The sequence below is a fragment of the Vidua macroura genome, chromosome 10 (genome assembly GCF_024509145.1).
Source record: "Vidua macroura isolate BioBank_ID:100142 chromosome 10, ASM2450914v1, whole genome shotgun sequence".
NCBI lineage: Eukaryota > Metazoa > Chordata > Aves > Passeriformes > Viduidae > Vidua > Vidua macroura.
This window is the reverse complement of record NC_071580.1, coordinates 17,794,032-17,814,809: the sequence shown is the minus strand read 5'-3', so window position 1 is coordinate 17,814,809 and position 20,778 is coordinate 17,794,032.

Sequence of the window (20,778 nt, the reverse complement as noted above, 5' to 3'; positions counted from 1 at the left end):
GGTATGTCTTCTCCTTTTACATAAAAGCAAGTTTGCCTATCTATGACAAGAAAAAGTCTTTGAAGGGAGAAAACTCATCCCTTTGATCCAGAATGATAATCCTTGCAGATGGTCGCAGACTGTACAGACAGGATTTCTCTCTTTGGCTCCCTGACTGTGCCACGCCCCTTCCAAAACAGATATAAATATCTGCTTTAGCTGTGCTGCTGCACGACATTCCAGGGTGCTGGACACTGCACAGCTGAGGACACAATGCCTGGTGTGAAGTGCTACCAGTCCACATGCTTCACAACTTGCACTCCAGACCTCCCAAGCCTTGACAATCCAAGGTTTCTGTATAAAGCCGCTAGTTAAATTGCTGCTTCTGAAAAAACCTACTTTTCTTACAACTAGAAGATGCTTAAAGGGAAAACAAATTAGAGTATGGCACTGACAATGCCAAGGTCATGGATTCAATCCTGTATGGGCCATTCACCCAGGAGCTGGCCTTGATGATCCTCGTGGGGTCCTTCCAAATCAGGACATTCTGTAAACAGTGTTTCATTCTTACCATGCTTAATACACCATGCAGGCAAGACAAGAAAAATGGGACCTTGATGCAGTTCTGTGGCTGGAGAATGCTGCAGCTCATCCTGGCACTGCTGGTGCCTCATCAGGCTGGTGCCAGGTCCAAATGGATCTCAAACAAGAGCCAGGGAAGCAGCTGGTCTCAACACACACAGGGCAGGAGCAGAGAGACTGAACATTTTGAACATCACATTCCTGAGGAAGCCTAGCACGTGAATGTGGGCACATCTGAGTATCAGGTAAAGAAGAAGTTGAAGTTACCAAGGTTACTTTCTAGAGCTGAAGTAGGCAGACGTGCAGTTTTTACACAGCACAGCTCTACTAGCAGGGTTGCATCCACTTAGCCCAGCCATTTAAGAATCTTATGAATCAAAGTTGTTAACTTGTGTAAATATAGATGCACCTAAACAGGATTGAAACAGGCTTGGATTTGTTTGCCAGAACAAGCTAAGGTATTTAAACACACTGACAAAAGGACCCACACAAGTTTAACTGGATCAGTTTTTAAGGCAATTGTGAAGCTAGTTTGTTGGTTTGGGTTCTTCTTTGTGTATACAAAATATAAATTTCCACACCATTCCTATACAAGCACTTCCATCATTCCTGGCAAAAACCTGATTAACATGCCAGCACTGCCATGTTTCTACAAGTCCTTCTGGTATGGTCTGACTGCAGCTCTTAAGTATTAAGCCTGCTTTTACCTCACTACTGCCTCGCTGCTCTCAGCTATTAATCCCCAAAGTAACAATCCCTGACCTGAACTTGTTGCGATTTCTTTCTTGTTTTGCCTCAGGTTATTCATTTTCCACTGCTACACTTCTCATGGAATAAGTTCCCCTCCTGAATGTCTTCAGTAGCAGTGTCATGCAATAATTTCAACAGAGAAGAAAATAAAAGTATCCTAAATTTGCATTCCAAATAACAAAGAATATGATATTTTCAGTACTGCCATTCAAGACACTGACCCAATTTCCTTTTCAAAGGGACAAATCAGATTCCCTTTAATCTTCAGAAGGCATATGGATCCAAAATTTCCTTGAGAATGTTAATCATAGCAGACTTTTCCACAGAATGAGTTTGGTTTTTATGTTGTGCACAGCTTATTTTTAACATCTACAAAGATTGTTGCAATTAAGATTCAGGGGATTCAGAACAGATGCCCAAAAACCTGAAAAGAATATCTGTGGGAAAAGGCCTTTATTTAAAAGAAATTCCTTATAGATATAAAAGGATTTTTTTTAAAAAATCATTTTTTCGTTGTTCTGTTTGAAAATCATTTTTAAAAATTTAAATTCTGTCAAAAGCAAATAGTTTAGATTTATAAGTATCTTATTCCATCAGTTGATTCTATTAGAATCCCATTGCTTCAGTGTCTTCTATGAAAGTCAGTAATTCCATTTCCCCAGTATTTCAAAGAGTCCATTTTATTTTTGTCTTATTTAAATTACTACCTCAAACAGAAATTAGAAGCAAGAACCTAAGAACTCTCCTCCCAAATCAGTATGTACTCAAAATGTAATCAAGCATGGTAAATGGACAAGCATATCATTGAATCATAAAAACAGAAGTCCCCACTGTATATGAAGAACCATGGAGAGAAAATAAAAGCTTCCAACTGTTGGCTATAAAAACAGACAAAAAAGCCTTCCAGAATCTACTAAGAGAATAACAAAAGGAAAAAGGCTATTGTCTCCTACTGTGTGGATGGGCCTGGGAGGGGGGACAGCAATTCTCAGGTCTTACTTTGTGTGTACAAAGCCAAGAAAATCTCAGAGGAAATGACTTCCAGAGTCAGTGATAAGTGCTGAAATGTTTCCAGTGGAGAGCAGGATACAAATCCTTATTTTTCCTTTGTGGGTGAAGAGGTCGCTAATGTGAGCCCAAACAGACCCTTCTCAAGCAGCAGAATGCTACAGAGAGACACCAAGATCTCAGGAGTGGTGCTTCCCTTTCATGGCTAAATGAAAGTCACTCGTGGAAGCAAGCCTCTTGTCGGGTGCAGGCTCAGATCTCTCTGTGCATAACAACTGGATTCAGTCTGCTGTATCCATTTACTGGGGAAGGATGAAAAATAAAGAGTTCTTTTCCCAGAAAAACATGAAACAGAAAGAAAAACTATTTTTAAGGACCAATTTGTTGTTGCTGCTACACCTTGTGAAGTCGCAGCCTCTGATCAACCTTGCCTGCAGCGTTCTGGTGGGAAACTGAGTAGCAATAATGGAGAGGTGAGAGTGGGAGAACACCAAGATTAAAGAACTTCCTTTGCTGTCCAAAATGCTTGAAAACAAAACAACAAGGCAAACTGTTTCAAATACTTTCCTATTTGTTGGAAGCATTTAGCTGTGTGCTTAGCACACTGCTGCCTTACAAGAAATTCAGGAAAGCTTTGGATTTGTGATGTTTCACACCCAGTCTGAGCAACACTGAAGGAAAGACTCCTTTCTGTGCCTGAACAAGGAGGTAAGAAAGCATTCAGAACCCCACAGCACCCTACAGAGCTCCTCTTCACTGCACAGCACAACAAACTTTTATTCCACAGCTCCTCATCTCACTGGGGTACCTGAAAATGGGACAAGCCTTTGATGGTGTTTCCTTCAGTCTTCGTCCATCAAAGCGTGGGAAGCCAACCATACCCCACCTTTGCTCAGGTTGATATGGCTAAAGGAAAAGAGATGCTGAAAGATAGTTGAGGAGATAAAACCCAGGAAAATAGATATATATATCTTCCCTAATTCTTTGAAGAACTTTTCAGCTTGGCTCAGATCTGATACAGTGGGGCTGAATCGAGAAAATAGTCTCTTTGGGGATGCAGTCCTCCATGGAGACCACAGCAAATACTGAGAAAAGAAATGATCCAGAGGTGATTAACTGAATAATCTGCAGCTTTTAATGGGACCTTTAAAAGGTGCAACAGTGATGCCTGGTCATCTTTAAAGAGTTCATCATCAGTGTATCTCGAACCAGAGTAGCCCTGGCTGTTGACTCAGACTTCCTTGCTGTGGTGGGAAGCAGAGGGCAGGGAACACCATCAGGGGCATCACACTTGTGTCTTTGTCCATCCTTCACTGGGCACACCAGGTCTTTGCTGCCTCTGTACTAAGCCAGAACTTTCCAACCCCTCAGCTCTTGAGGGAAAACTGTATTTCTTTTCAACATTCCCCATGGAGTCAGAAGCCTAAGACAAGAACAGACAGTAACCTATATGCAATATAGAATAAAATTAAGTAACTATGCCATAATGCAAACTAAATCCCACCAGTTAATCACAACCAGGTAAGGTGTTCGTGATGTAATCAAAATAAAAGGATCAAATTAAAAAAAAATCATAACAAATGCAAAATTTGAAACAGGAATGTCCAGAGAACTTGGAATTCAGTTCTGTAGTTCACTCATGCTCACTGATTTTCTATTTACTTCATATTTTCTGGGAAACTTCAGTTTACTTGATAGACATTAATATAGGTAGAGTCAGATCTAAGCCTTCCAGCTTGCTCTGACATGGCTCCCTTAACAAACATGGCTCAACTGTGAATCCCTAAAGCCTGAGCTCATAGAAGAGAGTTCTGGGCAGGAGTTCAAGAGGGCTGCCAGTCAATAGCTGTGTTTTATTACTACAGGATCAATTATTCCACCATCATTCTTGGTGAATGCATAAGAACAGGTTTGGTGGGAACTCCACAATTTTTCAAAGGGCTCAGTTCCAGCACTGCAGATGCTGTGCTGAAACCAATGTCATTGCTACCAAATGGCACAAGTGCCAGGACAAAGTGCCATTTGACAGATGGAAGTGCAGTTCTTGTTAAAAAGGCTCTTCATCTTACTATTTTAAAAGCAGGCTTTTTTCTTTGTTCCTCATTTACGGCAAGCCAGTTACATTTTATCTGAACAAGTCATCTGGTTCTCAAGTCAGATTTATAGTGTAAACTTGCAATAGCAATAAAAAATGTGAGGAAGATGTCACCCTCAAAGTTTTGATGTAAAGCCACCACCTTAGACATCATACCAAACCAATTCTGGAGCCTCCTCCTGTGTAAGCAGTCCCAGCAAAAACAACTGAGTCAGGAATGCTCATGTAATGAACACAGCAGAAGACATTAACTGTGGTCCATACCATCAAGAAGGTCATACCAAACACATCTTTAAGCAGTTTTCTAAAATACATGAGAATAAAAGGAATAAAAAAATCATCATAGTAAAGGTGCACTTTAGTGTAATAGACTTTTCCCTTTTTTCTTCATTTTTTTTTAATAAAACAGATATAACTGCTTTGTTCTTTTTATAACTCCTGTACTTATTTCCAAATGCTACAAAACCCCAGTCTTTCATTAAGTTTGCTTATTATGGTTCTTTCACCCTTTCTTTTTAGTGCAGATTATTCAGAACATTTTAGCTTCAGGGAAACTTATCCTCGTTCTTGCCACGTGGAGCTAGCTGACAAATATTAATGAAAGATTCACTAGGGCAAATTTTCTATAAGTATAAGCAGCATCAATATTTCAAGGTCTGAAAACTATGGCTATTCTCTTGCCTTGAGTAGGTTGTTAGAAATCATTGGACTTCAATGGATCCAAAATTTCTTGCCAGATTCAGTACATACCTTGCTTATGAAAATTCACAGGGGGGAAAGGTATTTTTCTTTCTAAACAATATTTGGGGACTAAGAACCTGCTCATGTTTTACAATATACTGGTGGTGTAGATGGAAATGTGACTGCTGATCTTTTCATCGTGGTCCTTGTAGACTGCTGGTTTCCCAGGCAGTTTCAGCTGTCACAGTTGCTTAGAGTCCACCGAGCTGTTTTTAGTTACTCATTCAAATATTCATAAGAACCGAGGGCTGCAGTTTGCTGTCTGGTAACAACTTCATTTTCTGCTCACACTGAGCTCGTCCTTGTGGGCTGCCTCTTCCCACTCAGATTGGCTTTTCTGCAGCCACGTGAGCCTGGAAGGATAATGGAGTTTCCCTGGGAGCAGGCGAGAGGGGCACGTTCTACCTTTTATCTTTGCTTGGCTGCGTGATGAAAGTAATTGCAGAAGACAGTTATGGATTAACAAAGGGACATGTGAAATGATCAAACCTGTATCAAGCACTGGTTTCTGCTACCAGAGAGAGCACATGCTTTAATTATTTACCTTGCAGGACCGCTCACACCTTAGGATGGCCACATTTTTGTGCAAATATTTACTTAACAATATTGTACTTGAGCAGAGTAATGAAAATAGGTGTAATCTCATGTAATGTCCCCGGGAAAGACCAATGGACCGTGACATTTCCCTGCATGGGGGAAATCACTAGAGTGCAACATTTCTATTATTTCATTAAAACTCTTGCTGAACAACCCTTCAGGGCAGCACATTTTTGCATTTTTAGCTAAAGGAAATAGCTGAAGAAAAGGAATCCACAACTGCTGCCAGTTAATAATAGTGTGTGGTAGGGTTTCCAGGAGAAAATACTACCTAGCACAGATGAAAACGCAGACACTTCAATTAACACAGTATTTACAGGAAGCTACAACATCCTGCAGTTACAAGGGCGGCCTCCACCCCGTCGGGTATTTCCACAGCCAGGAGAAGGCACAAAGGAGGCAGCTCAGGCACCTCTCTTGCCTGTCTGCACATCATTGCTGCTGCCTCACCTCTGCCTCTCACTGCTTTGTGCCAGCAATGTTCCTGGAGGAGCCTGTGGGCAGCCCCAGCATTGTCACCCACACAGAAGAGGACATGCTCCCTCCACCTTCATCTCTCCGTGCAACTGCAGCCCAAAATATGGGTTTTACAGAGAGAGTTTTGAATTAATGTAATGGGTAAGCCTTTCCCTGGGTATCAGCTAAACAAGTAACAGAGGTTTTTCTTCTTCCTTCATGGAAAAAGGCTTAATTTCTATCAATAAAATAGACTAGAAACACAACATCTTAAAATGTTCATCCTTTTAATTACGCTGTCATGACACTTTCCTTAAATATTGTCTCCTTCAAGGCTTAGATTCGAAGTGTTTGTTTACACACTTACTGAACATAAGTACATAATAGCAGCAGACAGCAGGGAAGTCATCTGGATAAGATACAACCTAAATTTTTCCTGTCTGTCCTGTTCCGCTTCAGATTCAAAGAGGAAAACAAAACAAAACAAACAAATCCTGTTGTGGGTTAAGCAAAAAAGATTATGGTTTTGAAGCTAATGAGTGATAAAACCACCTTTGATTGAAAGCAGGGAGCATGAGGAAAAAGAAGGGTCCAATAACACCATTTGTTTATATTAGAGAAACACCCACTACTACTGCAGACACTGTTAAGATACTGTCAGCGTTTCTATTATGATCCCATATTTCAAAGCTTTATAACCTGGCCATGAGAAGTCACTTTTAAAATTGAATCCAGAATATAGAGCGAGTTTAGCTACATTCAGTATATTATTGTCACCATGCAGACACCGAAAATAGGTAATAGAAATAAATAAAAGAAAAAACAGCTACAGCTAAATTAAAACCAGGTGTATTGAAGAGCTGTCAATACCAGAGGCATCTGAGGCCCAAGTCACTCAGGTAATTATTCTGCTGTCTTTAAAACAAAAGAGTGGATAAAAAAGTACCTTTTATCTGGATTTTTGGTTTGTATTGTTTCTTTTTTGGTTGTTACTATAGCTTCCATTCAAGAACAAGAAAAATTCTGAATAAGCAAATCAGTAAAGAGCATTATAAAATAGTTAAAACCACACACAAGGAGTAAGCATCAAAATCTCTGCTTCTGCAGCACCTGCAATACTTATTTGTTTCTTTGTGGAGACAGAAGGAGCAGAAGCTGTGTAGTCCAGGGAGGGGGGCAGGGAGAGCCAACTTGCTGGATTTTGACCTTTGATGAAATCCCTTCAGCCTGCTCTCCCAATCTATTTTTCCTTCAAGTGTTTTTTCTTTCCAAGGTTTCTGAAGAGCAAAGGTTAATGAAGTAATCTATAAGTGAATGCTAACATATGCAACGTATGCAGAGAAAAATGCACATCCCATTTTTAACATTTCTCTGGAAACAACTACAGCCTCTTATAGCTGCAATTTTGAAAGAATGCAATTATGGTATAGAATTTCAGCTACCTTTGGGCTAAGGCCTCTGGAGACACACAGAGAATTAGTGTATTGTTGTGCAACACATTTGTGAAATCATGTTCCCCTAATATTCTCCTCTAAAACTACAGTGCAAATCCTCTAGCTAAAAATCATGTCAGTTTTTCCTTCTGTTTGCAAAAATGTCTATTAACAACCTAAAGGCTTATTGTCAGTTTCCAAAAATCAAAAATGTGTCAGCTAAATTAGCATTAACTAACGCAGCAAAAGAGCTGCTCTGCTGATGACAAGAAGCACTCACTGGGAGTCAAGCACTGAAGGCAGCAGATGTGGTGATGCTGGTCTCCTGGGGAAGATGAAGGTTCTCCACCAAACTGGCTTGTGCACACTGGTCAGCTCTGCCAGCCTTCTCCAAGGTTAGGCGCGAGCAGAGGTAAATCATGAGGAAAGAGGTCAGAATAAAGTCAGTTGAACAAATCTAAATGACAGGCAAATATAACCTGTAAAACTGCATCTCCCATCACCATCAGACCTGACTCCTGAGTGTTAAACCAACAACCTTTTGATGTTTTCCTTCATGCAGATAACAGAGCATCTAGGGATGAAGTTCACTAGCAGAAAGAAAATCCAGGTATTCCTGTCTTTGTGCAACTGGCTTGATGATTCTGCATCAGGAATATCATTGTTCCAGAGAGCTCCAAGTATAACATTGCTTAGGCTTATCTTATTGACAGGGCAAAAGAAAGGTGGGCAGGAACTTAGAGATCAGATATATTGTTCAGAATAGCTCAAAATTTATCCATGAAAGCTGGAAATCCAATTAACAACCAAATTGTTCCTAATATCTGTTTTACTTCAGCTAAGCTTCTGCTCAAGGTGCTTTTTCAGAATTTATTGACAATAGTGTTATTAATGATATCTAATGAAACAAAAAGTCAATTACTATCATCAAGCCAGTTCCTTAACACCATTTTGAGGCCATTGGATAGCAAAGTAACTTCAGAAATTTTGCTTTATCCTACAGAAAATCCTGACTATTACAGGCAGTTTTCCAACTGCTGAGGACACTTTGCTAAAGACACCATATACATCCATAAAGCCCCAGAAGAACAAATTCAGCACATAATAACTAAGAAAAACAAAATCACATTTTCATCAAGCAGCAGCACTGGTCGCTAATACTTTGCCATGCCTAAGCCTGAAAGAACTCAGGATAAAGACTGAGATTTGAGTGTGGCACAGCTGCTGTACTTAGGTGCACACCAGGGCTTTGCAAGGCACACGAGCAGTGAGGGGAGCCTTCATTCTGCACCATTCCCTGTACACCAAGCTCTCATATTTGCACCACGTTGTTTCCCAGTTCTTCCAGACTATGAAGTGGTTGCAGGTTAGGTGCTGAATTGAAACACATAATTATTGACCCAGATCCTGCCTTACCAGTTTTAGCCAGATCCTGGTTTGGTCAGAGCTCCTCTTTACATTGAAAGAGCAAGGAAACCTTTACTTAAACCTGTTTAAGGCTGAAGACTTGTGGCTAAACTCTGCTGTGGGTCTCTTATACTCAGTGATTCCACAGAACCAGCTGAAAGTTCATTTCAGCTTTCTGAACTGCAAGAGCATAATATACTCTGGGACCTTCTGCCCAAGCCACCACACCAGCAAGACTACTTTGCTTTTTCTCTACTTTTACCTGATAGGAACTCCTATAGTCTGAGCACAGCCCGATTCATGCAGCACACAAAGCTCTTCCCTCCTTTAAGTCTGTATTTTCCCATATAGATAAAAAAATTCCCTTTACACCAATATTTCAGGATGTATTCTCCTCAATACTTGCATGAGGTCTCATACAAACTCTGAGCAGCCTAGTCAAACAGGAAAGTACTTCATGCTTTGCATAATAAAGCAGCTTTATCAAGTTTGCAAAACAGTCACCTGTGAGACACTTGCTGTACTAACAAACAGCAAAGCCCTCTCCTTTCAATCCCCCAAGTATGGCACAACATGTGCATTACATCCAAGTTTCTTCCTGCAGTATCTTCCTTCATTTCTAACAGAATTTACATTTTTAACAGAATTATAGCAGCAGCCTGGAAAATCTCCTTACTCTTTAATAACAGAAGTAAAAATAAAGAAACTCAAAACAATGCAGTGTCAGAATCCCTAAAAAATAACTATGTATACATAAATGCAAGAGTATTGGAAATGTTAATTTAAAAAATCTCCATGCTGTTATATATGAAGGCAAGAACCACTCTAGTGTCTTTGCTTATCTTGGCAAAAATAAGGGGATAGCAGTATCAGAAAATTTAACTACAGTAAACAAAAGAGCTTGAGTTGACTTTTTAAGACAAATATGTAGGTAGAATAATTATCAGAATTTCCTGATTGATAAGGATTACACTCTAGCAAGTTAATCCCAATAGCTACACTGCTTTTCTTTATGCTTGGTTCTGAAGCATAACACTGAATCATGATAGTGTTGCCCAGATTACAAAATAAATAAATAAATAAATCAAACAGCATAAGGCCCAGTTGCAATATCAAGAACTCTCCCGGGAACTCTGCAAGGGTGGGAGTGCAATCCTTTAGCTCCCACTTAGCAGCTGCAGCCTCGCTGAGCACAGACACATCCCACGGCTGTGGGAAGGGGCGCAGGGACCAAACCCGGGCTGGCACCCGGCAGTCCCGCGGGAGATGGGAACCACAGCTGTGGGGTGTGTGAGAGCCCCGTCCCGGCACACCCCGACTGCTCAGAGCACAGGGACATAACCGGGGACAGCCTCCAGCCATCCCCGAAAATGACCGAACAAAAAAAAAAAAAAAACGCTAAAACCACAACCCAGCCCTCAGCAAATCCACATCCACAATAAACACAGAGGAACCCGTGCTTGGGGAGTTAGCTCCTCGTGCAGAAACAAGGCATTTTCCAGCACCGACAGTAAACCCTCAGCCCGGAGCGGCTCCCAGACATTTAATTTTCCCTCTTTGGCAGGGTTTTCGGAAGAGAGGCCGCGGGGCTCTGGCGGTTCATCCCCGGCTCGCTTTGTCCCCGGCGCCGCCGCTTCCCGGCCCGACGCTGCCCCCTGCCCGCGCTCCGCGGCCGCGCAGCCCCGCGCCGCCAGCGCTGCCAGCGCTCCTCCCGGGCCTCTCTCTGGGCATTTCGCCTCGACTGCCGCCTGAAGGGTTCCAGGCTTTTCCCCTAAACACGGGAGGAATAGGAGAGGCAGCTCAAAAACCCTCTGCCTCTCCTTATTCCCCACCTCTCTGCCCTGTACGTGTTCATTTAGAGACTGACTTTCAAAATTATGTGGGAAAATAAAATTTTTGAGACGCCTACCACCCCACCATGCAACAATTCCAAATATTCCCAGCTGCAGCCAGAAAACACCATTGCTGCTGTGCACCCTTCTGCACCGAAACCACCCTCAGAATCCACACCAATGGCCCCATTTGTCCATTGACTAATGCCCATTAGCTAAAGTCTTAAAATATTTGATTAGCATATATTGAATTTTACAGTACTTTAATTAAGACAATTTTTCTTTTAACTGGGAAAATAGTCAGAGCACTGACTGAAACACAAAGCAGCCTCACAGGAATGACACCTCCTCCGGCAGGAAGAACAAGGGACCCTTTGGGATTTTACCCATGCGTCCTCCAGAGCAGCCTCTCTGCAACAGTATCACAATAGGCAGCACATGCTGCTCTCCTCATGTGCTGCACTCCCCAAATGCACAGTTCATGAAGTCTAGTGCCATCATCACCTCACAGGTTTGCACAAAATAAACTCTCGAATAAATGAGTACACAAATCTCTTCTTTGCTTCCAAACCAAGCACAAACAGCTCCCAGTCCTGAGGAAGTTTGCTAAACCTCCCTACTGCAGCTGCTAATCAACCTGTCCCTGCCATTCACCAGCAGCAAATAATTGCTGGGACATACAGCCAACACTCAGACTCATTTTCTGACAGCCCTGCATGCCCCTCCCTGCTGTGTGACCCACCAGGGCCTCCTGTGCTGCCTGTGGGTGCTTTCCATGGGCTGGCCAGGGCCAGAGCACCTGGGACACCAACTCAGCTCAGGGGACAGGAGGGGATAACTGGAAATGAAGCAGGACCATCCCTGCGCCCCTGGCATTGTTCAGGACAAACCAAACCCTTGCTAATATTCTGCAAAGAATTTTTCCTCTCCTGGAAAGAAGACTTCAAGGAGTTCAGTCACATTGGTGATTTTCTTCCCCAGTAATTACAAAGTCGACTCTTCCCCATTTTTGGAAGACTAAGTTATTTACATAATTAAAAAAAAAAAAACAACTCTTTTTTTTTTCTCTTTTTAAATAAAACCAGCCAGTGTCTAATAGAAGACACACCTTTACCTCACAAAAAGAATCTCTTCCCCCATATTTAGTAGGAGAACTGAGTTTTCACCCAATTTCAAAGGATCAACAAATTTATCAAGAAGAAAATCTCACATTACCTTTAAGATAGTTTTCTTATTCCAGGTGACATTTTCAGTCACAATCCACTACAGGTTTGTAGTCACAAACCACTACAGGTTGCTCAGCTGTGATTTTCTGAGAGGAAGATCAGCTATACAGATAAAGAGATGTGTGTTCCAAAACAGCAGTGATCTGAGTTTCCAGAGCAGTCTCATTATCAGCACAAGGAGCAAAGAAGATTTCTTAAAATTACCAGGCAATTTTTTCTGAGGCTTGATCTTTTGTACTTAAATCCCACTTATTTTAGGCCCATTTTAAGCTATTCCACACAATCTAAGAAGAAACTTTCATTCCCTTCATTTTACACGTTTTTTGATTACACTCTTCTTTTGTTTCTGTGTCTGGTGAACTGGGTCTCATCAGAACAGCTTAGAAACCTGACAATAAGAGAAAATCCACCCTTAAATTGGTCTAAATGCACTTTTTAATGAGTTAGTCCTCACATCAGAAATTCCCTTTAAGAAGGACACTAGGACATATCGAGGTCTCCAGACTCAAGAGGTGCATCAAGGTTTTCACTCTGCAGCATTAAAAGGCAATAGACCCTGTAGGCAAAATAGCTAAAGACCTTCAAAACTCTTCTTTCAAGCTCACAGCTGCATTTGGGCAAATTCACAGCACTGGAGCACTAACCCAAGGAGCCTTCTTGTTTTGTGCCCTTCCCTAGGGACAAAGGGAATGGCAGGGACGTGGCTCGGCCAGGGAGGCTCCAGCCTGGGCTGATCTCCACCAAGAAGCACAGTCCTCCGTGCCAGCAGAGCAGGGGTCCTGCAGGGCTGCAGCCCTGTGTGACACAGCAGGGCTCTTGCAGGGGCACAGCACCCTCGTGCCCTTCCCTGGGTACGGTCACACCTGGAACACCCCGGGATGGTGGCGAGGGGGAACATCCTCACTCCAATCCCTTACTCCTGGAGCACGTGTCAAGAAAACAGGTTACACTGAATTACAGGGGGATGCCCTGAGAATCATACCAGATCTGACACTGCCTTCCCCTGAACGTGTTCCCTCCTCTGCTGTGCATTCAAATACAAAAGAGGGAGCTCCAGTCCTCCTGGCCTTGTGTGGAAGTGGAAGGTTAACCTTCAACTCCAGCCCAGCTCGTTTATTTAGGTCTCAGTTCCTTCTTCCTGTATTTAAAGAGGCAGCAGTGCTCCCTTCAAAGAAGGCCTAAAGTTTGCAAAGTGTTTCACGAGGCTGAGACAGTAAGGGTTGTAATGGGCAAACTGTTTTTTATACTTGTATTGATTTGATCTCTGTGTACATTTGTTATGCTTGAGGACACAGAATACTTTCCATACAAAAAGTTATTTGGGGAGGCCAAGATGATGTATGATTTCAATCAAAACATCTGGGAAGAAATCCCATTCCAGGAAAAGTTTTGGTGCATCAGCAGAAAAAATGAATGGCTGATTGAAGAACAGAGCTGTTACAGGACATCTAATTAAAACCAAAAAATCTTGAAAAACAAACCTTTATTGGTCTTCCTACCACAGCAGATGGGTCCTTTCCAGAAGCATTGCCCAGGCATACGAGGTTCTATTTGTGACTCACACAAAAGACATTCAGCACAAGATACTACTCTGAAAAAGTAGCTAAAAACCTTCACTTTGTTGCTAGTCATTGAGTATTTCTCTGTTGCCATCTTGGGGAGCCTTCTAAAGCCATTGCCAGGTCACAAATTCAGTTCTGCAAAAGACTGGCTCAGTCTTTATCATAAAACGTTTCATCAGTTGAATATTTCAACATGTTCATTGCCATCATAAGGAAGCATTAACGGTGATAAAATAATCAGTCAGCAAAAATTCTATTACTTCTCCCTTAGCAAATGTGATCATTACATCCTCACTCAAAAGTTTCTCATTTCCTGAGGGATCAGAACAACTATTAGATAAAAAGCACAGAGAAGGTACAGCTGACACCCATTAAATGTGTATAATCCCATTGCCATAGAGGAACCCCGCAGAAATTGCACCCTGAATATCTGTTTCAGATAGGTGGCTTGAAGCATTCTTTTATTAGGATTGAGAACAAAAAAGGTAACAGGGAAAGATATAACTGTGTAACACAGCCCTTCTCCTCTGCTCCCTCTTGTATTTTGCCTTTCTGTGCCTTGAGAATTTATTCTTTTAACTAGATTAGTTAGTTAAAATGCACAGTATTCTTTTTAAATGGCTCTCCATATTTCTCTCTGTGGATTACTTTGAAGCACAACATGTCTATTCTTTTGAACAGGTTCACTCTCTTCACAGGTGTTCATTAAAGTGTGCTCAACTCTAATCCCCTTAGCACTGAAGTATGCAGCTTTTAAAAAGGACCCAATATAAACCAGCATTGCTGAGCTCTTCGATGCTGAAAAATGGAGATTTTCAAAAGGAAAATCAGTGTCTTAAAGACCACACATGACAATCCTGAAACAAATACTGACCTACTTAGTAACCAGTATTTAAAAAGCCACTTTATCTTTGACATTTACAAAGGAGAAGAGCCACAGCAGAATACAGTCAATCTGTAAATCTCCTGTTGCTGGTGAGAGCACACAGTGGAAAACCCACCACCCTATAAATAATAAAGGTGATTTTCTCAGCATCTTGCTTACTGAAAAACTGACATCATGGAGGAGAAAGGCTGAATAAATAACCAACTCCTCAGATGCTTTCCTAGGTACCCTTTGCATTCACACAGCACTTACAAGAACTTCGTTTCTCATGCATCCCCCTTCCCAAACTGTCCTAGGTTTTGTCCACTAGGCCAGGTCCACATCAGCAAGTATTTTGGCAATGAATCAGTAGGTGAAAGTGGCTGGTGCTCCACCCACAACATCACCAGTCTGTGTATTTCAGATTTGCCTCCCTGTAGATTTCATCTGGCCCTGGACTCAATGCCCTCAGTGCACATGTGGTTTGATGCTTTCGCCTCTCGGGTCTCATCCCAAGAGACAACAAAGCAACACAAAAATTACATTCTGGCAGCTTTCCCACAGAGATTCTGGGCCTGAGGCATGAGCTCAAACTGATGGGACTGTGCTGCCCTTCAGATGCAGCTTTACCTACAAGGGCTTTCAGGTGGGGTAAACACTGAGCCCTCCACTGGGAGCCCAGTCAGTGAACGTACCCTCCTAAGACAGTCATTACCAACAGCTCCCAAAATTAAAAAGGATCACCTCTAACCAGTTTTCCTCAGATATTGCAAGTTTTTTGCTGTACAGGATCTTCATTGACACAAATGGATGCAAAGGCAGACAAGCCTTCTGAAAGTTTCCTTTCTTTTGTAACTGTTCAAATATCTCCTCCATGTGCCAGTTAGTTTAGGCTGGCAACCTGAAACGTGGCAGGAGGCATCTGCTATATGTACCCATGGAGTTTTGCAGTGCAAATTCATTTTATAATTCAATAACCATTTACAGACCTTAGTGGAGTGTATTCCCCATAGGCAGCAGCAGCAGTCATCTGCCATCAGCTTTTTAAATAACCCTGTGTAGGGCACAGAAAACACCGGATGCCTTTAAAACTGAATTTGTATCATTTCAAGTTCTTGTATCCTTCTTTGAAGATCTCAAAGCCTTTAACAAATATTAAATATTCTCTTATTTGGGGAGAATATTAAAATACTCTTAACCAATAGAGAGACAAAGGCAGAGAGACTGCTAAGTGCTAAATGTCATTGGTAGGAGAGAAAAAGAAAAAAGGAAAAAATATTTAGAATCCTTATTGATATCCCCTAACTTTATGAGACAATGCTGTCCTGTCAAATAGATAAAGGCAAAAATAACTCAAGTGGCCACAATCACCTAAGCACTCCACAATGAAACAAGATAACTGCTCAAAGGATATTGATGTAGCTTACATAAAACCACATTAATAAGACTAAACAATCCTTGGAGCACAATTCTCACCTGCCCAGGTAGGGACCTGCCCCAACCCTGTGTAAAAACTTTTAACTTGCTCTTTCTGACTCAGCAGCAACTGTGAAGAACAGAACCCAAAAGGACAACATCTGGAATTCATGGTGCTGCAATTGCTGGGTTACCCTGCAGTAGAGATGCTGAGATCTTGGTCCTTCAAACATGGTTTTGTCCTGGTCTGGTGATGATGGTGCAAATGTCCTGTGAACAGGATATTCAGACACATGGGCAATTCCTGTTGGAGTAACTCCACTGATGATGCCTGGCTCTTCCTTGTGATTTCCTGCAACTCCAGCCAACTTTTCTGTGTAGCTATTTACCTGGAATTGTGGCTTGCTCTATGCTGTGCTGCAGTCTTTTAAATATGTGTAAAATATGTGTGGACAGCTGTTGTGTAACACTACAAAATTCACCCATGAATTGGAATTTCCAATTCTATGGACATGCTAGAAGTTTTTCTACCTTTTTGCATTGCCAAAATTGGAGACCAAAAGTGCCATTTTCTCTACATGTTGCATAATCCTGCTTGTCAAGAAAACATGAACATCCTGTTTTTGAAGTGGTGTTGTGTTCTGATATTTCATGAAAAACAAGCAATTGACATTTCTTAAATCCATGTATTTTATTGACATTTTGATGAACTGACTTAACCTTATACTGAGTCATGACTCCTGAACTTCAAGTTCCATAAATAAACAGACCATTTTCTTCCCAATCATTAGCTTCCCAAAGCAAATTTCCTCTTTTCCAGTGCACCCTGTCATACTCCTCTCAAAAAACTTTAGAGAAATCAGTGCAGTTCTTGTCATCAGTCTCCATTTTCTTCCATGCACTGAAAAACTACAATTTCCAGAAGACAATGTCTACAAGGTATAAACTTAATTGTAGATACAGTCAAAAAAAAACCTTTTGAATTGGATCAGATTAACTTAAAAATAGAAGAACTAACAAACTACCACAACCGTTATGAAAACAACCCTAGGCAAATACTTTTTACTATTGTCAGAAATACTTCCAAGTAGCAGATAGAGAAAATATTGATTTGTGCAAAGACATATTTCCAGCATGAAGTGCTCACCTGGACCTGCCATCCAACAGCTGACAAAACAACAATGCAGCAGAGTCTTTTGTTGTCTTCAAACTGTCCTAACAAGGTCATTCTCTTGTACTGCACCCCTCAATAGTGTTTATTCTCTATTTATAAATAGTGTTTATTCTCTATTTAATCCAATTTCTGAAATAAAAGTATGAAACCATCATTCCAGCCAGGGCAGAAGTACAAGATTGTCTGTTTCACAACAGTGCTAGTTCACAGAGCTCACTCCAATGAATTTCCTTCCCAATTTTTCAGGCTGCAGAAGTGCAGAAATGTATCAGGATTCCTGATGTTAAGCCAAAATTCCTGATCCAGCAGAAAAATATTTGAGCAGCTCTTTGCTGCATCAGTGTTCACATCCTTTCTAACTTAAAAATGTGCATATTGTTTTTGCTTCTCAAAAATTATGTTAACTCTAAATCCATTTAAAGCAATCAAATTTTACTTGGAAAAATAGAAAGGAAGATCTCTCCATAATGACACAGGTTAAAAAGAAATCTTAAATCACCAGTATAGAAGAAAAATACCCCAGATCGTAAACATTGATAGGTCTTTAATTTCTAATAGAAATTGAGCCAGAAACTTGCCTGTCTGAAATAATAACCATAGATTTATTATAAATGTGCCAATAACACATTTCCCAGATAAATATGTTTCAAATTACAAGAAGTATTTGAGTCACTGGAGAATTTAGTTCTTTTTTTTGCTCCAATCACTTAGAAAACTGAAATGCATCTACATTTTGCTTCTCATTAACACAGCAGTATTAATCATTGCAATGTTTCTGTATATTTAAATATGTAAGCACTGGCATTTAACTGTGTAAGACTATCAAAATGAGCAAGCTTAAGTAAGAGAAAAAAAAAATCAAGACAATGTCCTTTACCTGGAATTTTGTTGATGTAGGTACTCCTTGAAATGCTCTCATGTTTTAATATCTTACTGAATAGCAAATTGAACCATATCTCCACTGTCAATAGAAATTAAATCAATTGACCTTTATGCTTGATTAAAACAGAAAATATCAAATATGTTAATATCACAGCAGAGACCTGATGGCCTGTGTTATCATAAGCATTATGTTTAGAACTGCAAACAACAGAAAGAAACATTATTTATACATATTTGTTCAGTAATTATACACTAAATTCTAATTATGGCCATTTGTTTTTTGTTTAGCTATGGAGGTGACAAAATAGTCTTTAATAGGATCAGACAAAAATATTATATATGCTTTATTGGCAGGCTGAATGCAAGTCTTGTACAGTGCTCAAATTCTGTATGTACCTTCAAATTAAAAGCTGACCTGGACTTCAGTGGGGTTTTACTTCACAACACAAATTACTCTGATGATACTAAGGTATTATCTCAAGTCCATTCATCACAGACTACATCTGCAGAGGGATTTAATTAGATCTCAAGATAAATCAAGATTTTTACCCTTTGGATTAAATTATGAACATTTTTTGCCTAAATAGAGGGAAAACATGGTTATTGTGTATAGATAACAGCAAACAGAGCAAGCACCCCCTTCTCAATCTACATATAGGGTAAAAAAAGGGGTACAGACACATCACCATGTTGATCAGGCTGTTGATTTATTTAGGTAAAATTCTCTTACTAAGGAATTATTGGATTCCTCTTACAGTTCATCACAATCAGGTATCACCTGCACCATGTAGAGAGCACATCCTTCTCAAATTCCATGCTGGTGTGGTGCTAGCCACTGACCTCAGCTCCCCAGCTGAGACCCGTACCCTGACTCTTCGCTAAGCTTGCCTAGAACATCCTTCCAAGTAGTTTCATAAATTCTTACTGGGGGATTTACCTTTTCACACCAGTGTAACAAAATCAGGCCAGTCAGCATTTGGCAGATGTGGTTACTAGTTTACCTAAGAGAACAGAAATCCCTGTAGTCCATATTCACTCTGTGGTGAATCCCCTTTGGCCCACACTTTTCCCCATGGGCTGCAGAAGTTCCTAGGTTACAGTGACTGCAATCCAAGACATTCCTGATACACCCCTTCCATGCTTTCTGTATTGTTTTCTTCTTTTCCACACTTCTGACACATAGTGAATCAAATACAGTGCTTGGACTCTATTCCATGGACAAATAATGGTTTCAAGAGGCAGCAAAAGACTCTGGAACTAATTTGAAGCCAGATATCTTCAGATTTTCTGCAGATTGCTTTTCTAATTACAGCAGAAGTAAACATTTTCCTCCTGGCACAGCCCCACCAAACACTCACTGAGACACAGAACTGCAAATTCTAATGGCACCATCCACTAATTCCACATACTCTCTCGTCCTTGAAATGGAAAATTATCACATATCCTACTTAGGATAAGCCAGTTTTTTGCTCCTTCTGATATGACATATCTTTGCTCAGTGGCTTCCCTGATTCTAAAGAATCATTGAAATTGTGTATGAAAACCCAATTACCTCCAAAGTCAGCAATGACAGCAGCTTTGCCACCCACCACACATGACCCCAGCAGGGTCAGTGTCCTCTGATCATCTGGTCATCTGATTCATCCTCCACCTCCTGAAGGCAAGGAGGTGGAACAGAAAACTTATATTCTCCAAGAGCAGAAAGAGGAAGACTCAGCCTTGCTGATGGATGGCACCAACATCAGCCAGGCCGTGAAAACTCAGAGAGAAAGCTGACTCTGTGTGTGGGAAACCAGGACAGGGGAAATTATTAGTCAACTCATTTCAGCAGAAGATTTGCTCTGTTTTGGAAAAGATACTCTATACTCCCTGCAGCTGCTCTGACGTGCTCTCCCTGAGCTCTGCTCCTGCATTACTTACCCGACAAGTCCCAGCTCCTCAGGCTCCCTCCAGTAGGAGAGCCAGCCTTAGCAACCTTTGCTGCCTTCTGCTTTTCCAGCTGTCAGGCAGCAGCAGGAATTCACTCCCTGCATAGCTCTGCAGACTGGGATTTTGCACCTGGCTGACTCCCAGGGACATCCATCGCCACTCTAAGTAGGGAGGAAAGCAGTGGGAAACAGCTTTTCCCTGTGAATTCTCTCAAAGATACTTGCATTTTTGAATTGCATACATCTTAATGCCATCAGAGCCTGCAGGGCAACAACTGAAATGATCAGAAAGTGATTCCTCAATTCTCTGCATGGCTGGGAGCCAGGAATACACCAGCTCCATGTGGATCCTTTGCTTCACTTGAACCAAGCTGCAGTTTGACCAGTTCTGTTTCCTTAAAAGGTGACTGGCTGGTTTTAATCTGTTCCACACAACAAATGAGCTGAAAGCAAACATATCTGTGTCTAGATCAATTTGCAGGTTTCCTTGGCTTGTCCTAAATGTTATGCTGTTGGAATCCTGGATGCTGAGAATTTTAAACTTTCTGTGCTGAAAGGCACAGACTCGCAAGAGAGCACTGCATTTGACCTGAGGCTGTGGAGAAGACTTACAAAATTGATTAATAGCACTGGGAATATGGGTGTGTGGTTGGTTAGAAGTCTGTAATATCACAGGGTGGAAAACTTACAGTTTGGGGTTTTAGAACGTAGAAATAAATATAAAGCAAGATTATTTAAGGGCAGAGGCAAGTTGTTCTTCTTTACATTCTTTTTCTTCATGGGTTTGGGTGATGTTTTGTGATAGGACAGAAACTTCGAGGGATCAGCTATTGGGTTAAAAGGGA